Source organism: Sarcophilus harrisii, chromosome 1, assembly GCF_902635505.1.
Source record: "Sarcophilus harrisii chromosome 1, mSarHar1.11, whole genome shotgun sequence".
In the NCBI taxonomy this organism is placed as follows: domain Eukaryota; kingdom Metazoa; phylum Chordata; class Mammalia; order Dasyuromorphia; family Dasyuridae; genus Sarcophilus; species Sarcophilus harrisii.
Window position 1 is genome coordinate 252,642,824 of NC_045426.1, and position 6,735 is coordinate 252,649,558.

Consider the following 6,735-nt stretch of genomic DNA (forward strand, 5'->3'; position numbering starts at 1 on the left):
AGTCATACAAAAATAGGACCATGGCCTTGGGTGGAAGGTGCAGTGCCAGAGATGAAGTTTGATATTAGTAGCCCCGGGTCCACAGGCCCTTTGTGGCCTAGGTTTTTGGGGATAGGTGGAAGAGAGGGCCCTTTTCATATAATTTAAAAAATAAACTGTTCTCTTCAACAGGCAGGCTCCATAATCCCATCTAAGGGAAACTGGGAGAACACCTTGGTACCCCCAAAGGTGTCAAGGCGGTCAGCAATTCATTACCCAAATGGGATCATGTCCCACTGCAGCTGAGACAGGGGTAAAACTAGTTTCTGCTCTGCCAGTCTGTCTCAATTCGGGGCCAATTCCAAAAGATGTGCCCTGTTTGGTATTAGGCTGGAAAGATACTGTAAATCGAGGTGAGCAAAGGGATCCTAGCGTCCTAAAATAGGAATTTTTTTGAGTCCAAGTGCTCTAAAAACGAGTAGATTATAATGGAGGGATGGGGCTGGGGGACTGATGCCTTCATGGGAGACATTTTTCTTTTGTTTCTGATGGGTCTCCATTCTATTCACAAGTCCCTATGGCAGTACCCGTGTTCATCTTGACGCCAAAAGACTGCCCCTCCCTCAACAAGAGCACCCTACCTCTGGGAACCATCTGTGTAGGATATGGCAGGAAAAGAATAGACAGATATGAGGTATGAATGGTCTGGAATGGTCAAGTGATGGGGGAAGTGAAACCGGGATTGGGAAGGTGTAATGTAGCGACATTGGGGGGTATCGGCGGGCTGTCAAGCCTTGGGAGGAGAGGCATAGGCAAGACCTGGAAGGTGTAATCCCTCTTGTCAACTTGCCTCAATTATGAGTAAAAAACTATACTCCTCCAACCTCCAGAAGTCCTGGAAGCTAAGCTATTCTTATTCTTTCATGCAGGTTGACTCAGGCTCATCTCTCATGTGCCAACGAGGACCTGACTCCTGGATGCTAATGGGCATTTCAATAATAAAAGGGGGGGAAGCAAGACTGTGTTTGCCCCGTGGCCGGGACCCAAACCCTTGGATCCCAGACCTGTTTTTTGGGATGGGGCAACCCCTTTTTATTTAAACGCCAAAGGTGAACCCCAAACCCCTTGAAAACCTGAAACCAAAAGGCGAAAGGGGAAAACTGGTTCTTTACCACCAAGGGTGAAAGGAAAAGAATCCTTTTTTTTTTAAAATAAAAAGCCAAAGGAGCCTTGGATGACAAAAATTACAAAAACCTGGGAAGGGTTCGGGAAGGAAACAATGGGGGGCAAACTGGTTTTAAAGGACTTGCTTTCCAAAAATGGTTAATTAAAAGGAAAAAAAACTGGGGGGAAAAGAATTATAATAACCCAAAACCAAATTACCCAGGGGGTTTCTCAAGCCTAATACCCTGTAAAAGGAAAAATTTTATCAAAGACCAGGTGGGTTCGGGAAAGAAACCCTTATTCCCCAAAGGGCAACACCCAAGGTTTTAGGAAGGCTTCTTAATCTCAAAGGTTATTTAAAATAATCAAAACTAGGACCTTGGAAAATTGCTACTGAGACTAAAATCCAAAGAGGGTTTCCAAAAATTTGGGCAAAAGTATCCCTTTAAAACCTGGCAAACACAAAGTTGCCAAATTTTTTTTAACAGACGAACCCATTGGGTTTTTTTCAAATTATTCTTTGATCATTTGTTCTATTTTCCTTCCCTTTTTTGGCAAGCAGTCCATACATTTAAATATGTCACAGCATACCAGATAAATATTGTAGAATAAACAGTTTCTTGTTGCACAGGAAGAATTGATTCAGAATAAAAACCAACCGGAAGAAAGCAAAATGCAAACAGTTTTTCATTTCCCAGTGTTCTTTCTTTCAGTGTAGCTACTTCTGTCCATCATTGATCAATTGGAATTGAATTGATCTCTTTGTTGAAGAAATCCACTTCAATCAGAATACAGCCTCATATACTATCATTGCTGAGGTATATAATGATCTCCTGATCCTGCACATTTTATTTTGCATCTGTTCATCTCCAGTCCTCTGTATTCATCTTGCTGGTCATTTCTTAGAAAACAATAATATTCCATAACATTTATTTTCCATGCTTTACCAAACCATTTTCCAACTAATGGGCATCCATTAATTTTTCACTTTATAGCCACAACAAACAGGGCTGCCACAAACATTTTGGAACATACAGGTCCCTTTTCCTTTAGTATCTCTTTGGGGTATAAGGCCAGTAGTAACTGCTGAATCAAAGGGTATGCACAGTTTAATAACTTTTTTCTGCCCATTCTTTTGCTTGTTGTTCTAATTGGTTCTTCTGGGAATTTAAGTAGATGAGTTCTGATATTAACCCCCATAACTAAAATCAACGCTTTGACTAAGCACAGCGGGTAAAGGCTTAAATTCTTCTAACAGCAGTTCTGTCCACCTTTTTCTGGATTCTCGAATGGAAAGAGATCCCCTTTTTCCTACCTTCCCCAACAAGTCTGAACAAGGAAGGAAAAGGATTTTAAATAGTGGCACTATTACAGAGGAGTTTCCTTTAAGTTTTTTGAGACAATGTTTTTTCCTGATCCGATAGGGTTTGAGTGACTCATGTGATAAAGATCAGTTTCCTACAAAGGAGCACAGACCCCTGTCCCAAACTTCCTTCAGGTAAGGGAAGGGAGGCGGAGCACAGTGGAGGTGGGCGGTACTGCTCAGGGAAGCTAAGTCCCCATTGGGCTGCTGGCCATGAGGAAGCCCTAGAAAAGGTTGTACTGTGGCAGGTAGGGCGGGGAGGGCGGGAACAGGGACACAGGATACCAGCCAGCCTTAACCCCTCCTGAGATCCTGCCCAGCAGCCAGGCCTTGCTTTAGATCCGGTAGCCAAGGGGGTCGTCTTACAAAGGACAGGCTCCTGCCCGTGGAACAGACCTTTTGGGCCAATTGCAGGCGCCAAGACCAGGGCCAGGGCCAGGATGGGCTGGGTTGGTGACCCTGCCAAGCTTGTTGAATCTGCTACTGCTTGGAAGGGGTGAGTGAAGGCAGCGGGTGGAGATCAGCGCGACTGTAGGTGGCCGGTCTTCCCCTTCCCCCGTTTCTCAGCCCCGTAGTTTACCCGATGTTCCTCCACTATTGTCACCTCCCCTCCAAATCAAAGGCCTGGCCTTTCCCCACTCCAAAATCTTAAATCTTCCGAATTTTCACTTTTCCCATCCAAATCCCAGATCAATTTTAAATCCCCTTTCCCGCTCTGCTCATTTTCTTCTCTTGTTGCTTTCAGGGGCTGATGGGAAAGAAGGTGAGAACCTGGGGGAAGAGAGAGAAGGGGAAAGGTGGGGCAAATAGGGGAAGGGGAGGAGAAAAAGAAATGTGGGGAAGGTCTTTGGAAATGAAGGTGGAGGAGAGAAGAGCAAGAGGGAAATAAAAGAGGACACAGAAAAAAGGAAGGGAAGAAAAGAGAGGTGGTACAATATAGGAGATAGGAAGGGAAGGGTATCAGAAAGGTAGGAAAAAAGGAAGGGGAGAGGAGAATAGGTAGGTAGGAAAGGAAAAATACAGAGTTAGGAGAGGAAGAAAGATTAAGAGTGATATTGGGCAGAGTTAAAAGAGAGGTGGCTAGATGGTTAGGAAAGGAGTCCATTCTCTAATTTAGGGAAGAAGCCCAAACAGTCCTTTCCTTGTGCTCTTGAAGTTTTCTGTGGTGGCCCTGGAGGAATTGTAGGCGGTACCAGTGCTTCCCTGGCCAGTGGAGATATCCATCCTGTCTGGCTACCAGCTGTCAATGCCTCTTTCCCCAATGGACTCCATTGCACTATCACAGGCTGGGGTAACTCACACAACTCAGGTAACACTCTGTGGGTGTATGGGTTGCCAGAGACAGTGATATTCAAAGAGATGGAGAGGATGGAGGTTTTGATATGTACCCTTATCTGCTTTTGCTACAGCAAATTTTTCTAACCCCAAGATCTTGCAGCAGCCCGGGGTACCTTTGATTAGTTGAGAAACATGCAACTATCTTTACAACATAAAACCTGATCCTGATGAGCCACACATTATCCAGCCGGACATGGTTTGTGCTGGCTTTGTACAAGGGGGTAAAGATGCCTGCCAGGTAAGGGCCTGCTCTTGGACAGGGAGAAAGATGAAAGAGTCATGAGAAAGGAAAGGGAGGAAGACAAGACCCCTAAGAAGCAGCTGGAGTTTTACCTGGGCCCTGAAGGGGAAGGCTGGGAGGTTGATGGCCCTAAAAAGGAGCTGGAAACTCAGCTGTCCAGCTTAGGAAATTACTTCCTTTCTCCTTGCCTCAGTTTTCTCATCTGTTAATATGATAAGAATTGGACTATCCAAGGTGCTTCGTGTTCTAACCTTTTTTGATTTCTCTATTCAGGGAAAGGGGAGGGTTCAGATTTATTAGCTTTGTGGTCCTGGGAAAGTCACTTGACCCCAATTGCCCAACAGAAAAAGGGAAAGGGAAATTCCTTTGTACACACATGCCACAAACTATAGTTGTTGTCTTTTACTTAGATGCCAGAGCTATTTCTTCACCTAGGAGTAATTTTGTATTTTGTGAGAGACTCCCTTTATGAATATTAAAGCCTTCCAGATGAAAGAATAGATAACTTGATTCATCTGGGATTATAGTATTAACAAATGAATTAATTAATAACAATTTAGGAAGGGTTACTTTTAACCAAATTATTCTCCTTGAAAGTTTTACTGGTGAATTTTTTGATGAAGCGGTGGTGGGAGGGTGTCATCTGGAAAATAAGAATATACACATTTTTTTATTATTATTATAGCTTTTTATTGACAAAACATATGCATGGGTACTTTTTCAACACTGACCCTTGGAAACACTTCTGTTCCAACTGTTGCCCTCCTTTCATCCACCCCCTCCCCTAGATGGCAGGCAGTCCCATACATGTTAAACATGTCAAGAGTATTTGTTAAATAACTATATATGCATAGATATTCATAGAGTTATCTGGTTGCATAAGAAAAATCTGATTTAGAAAGAAGGTAAAAATAACCTGGGAAGAAAAACAAAAATGCAAGCAAAGAAGAACCGAAGAGTGTAAATGCTATGTTGTAGTCCATACTCATATCCCAGTGGTGTTTCGCTGGGTATAGCTAGTTCTCTTCATCACAGATCAATTGGAACTGATTTGGATCCTCTCATTGTTGAAGAGAGCCCCTTCTATCAGAATCGATTCTCATAGTATTGTTGTTGAAGTGTATAATGATCTCCTGGTTCTGCTCATTTTACTTAGCATCATTTCATGTAAGTCTCCAGCCTCTGTATTCATCCTGCTGGTCATTTCTTACAGAACAATAATATTCCATAACATTCATATGCCATATCTTATTCAGCCATTCTCCAATTGATGAGTATCCATTTATTTTCCAGTTTCTGGCCACTATGAAAAGGACTGCCACAAACATTTTGGCACATACAGGTCCCTTTCCCTTATTCAGTATTTCTTTGGGATATAAACCCAGTAGTAACACTGCTGGATCAAAGGGTATGCACAGTTTGATAACTTTTTGAGCATGTTCAAAGTCTCCAGAATGGTTGGGATCTATTCACAACCCACCAACAATGTAAAGTGTCCCAGTTTTCCCCACACCTCCAAATTCATATTAGCTTTTCCCATCTTAGTAACTGAAAGGTTTAATGGTTTCTGAGTTGTCTTAATTTTATTTCTCTGATCAATAATAATTTGGGAACACTTTTTCATAGGAAAAATAGTTTCATTACATCTGAAAATTTCATACCTTTACTTTATTTTTGTTATTTAACTAAAATATTAAATTCAAAATTTTTTTCATCCTTTTTGAAACAGGTTTTAAAAATTAAATATCTAATAACAAAAATAAAAATTTCTTTTATTCAAGGGTAAATAGATTCACCCTGATTCCACCCTTTTTTTTAACATTTAGTTTTTTTCCTTTCCTTTTTTTTATTCTTTTTAATAATTTCTTTCTGAATCATGTTGGGAGAGAAAAATCAGAAGAAAAGGGAAAAACCACGGGAGAGGAAAAAAAAGACAAGCAAAAAGAAGGGAAATAGATGTATTGATTTCCTTAACTCCAAGTTTTCAGGTGGCATTTTCATCCAACCTATTGGAGCCTTAGCCTGGGAATTTATTTTGATGAACAGGTCCGTTCAATCTATCAAAACCCAAAAAACCATACCCACAAAAAATTGATTTTGCTAAAATAGTTTTTGATTGGGAATCAAAAAAAAAAACAAATGATAAGGATTAAGGAGGAAAAAATTTTCCCAACCAGAATTTGTTCAAAAAAAGATTCCTGCCTCTATTTGGGGCACAGTGAGTTTGAGGTCACAGAGGCTGCTGCCTTTCACTTCTTCCCATTCTTTATCCCTGAGGTTATCTCTCTACTCCATATGGCAATTAGTATCATCAGTCTTCTGATTCCTGAGTTGTTTCACTCTAGAGAGAAGTAGTAGCAAGGGACCCAGAGTAGTAGAAATATGTACCACATATGAGTCTTATTTCCACAAAGGAAGAAGCAATTATGCTAAGCAATAGTAAAATAATAGTAACCTGTCTGGAAGGTAGAATCTAAGCCTCTCAGGGAAACTTGCAACATCAACTCTTTTACATTTCACCTCAGTTGAGTACTAGTCATTGCCAAATACTTATTTTCCCTCCCCATCCTACCCTTTCTGGGTGACTCTTTACCTTACTGACAATCTGACTTTGCCAGTGTTTCCACTGCAACTGTTCTATTCACTCATA

The 6,735-nt window shown here is 41.4% G+C and overlaps 1 long non-coding RNA gene across 1 annotated transcript; it reads left to right on the forward strand.

Annotated features, from left to right (window-relative positions):
- The first annotated feature begins 306 nt into the window (after positions 1-306).
- On the forward strand, positions 307-978 carry LOC116419450. The gene is made up of 3 exons (XR_004229766.1): positions 307-392; positions 552-673; positions 909-978. It is a non-coding gene; the product is annotated as an uncharacterized LOC116419450 (long non-coding RNA).
- Positions 979-6,735: the final 5,757 nt, after the last annotated feature.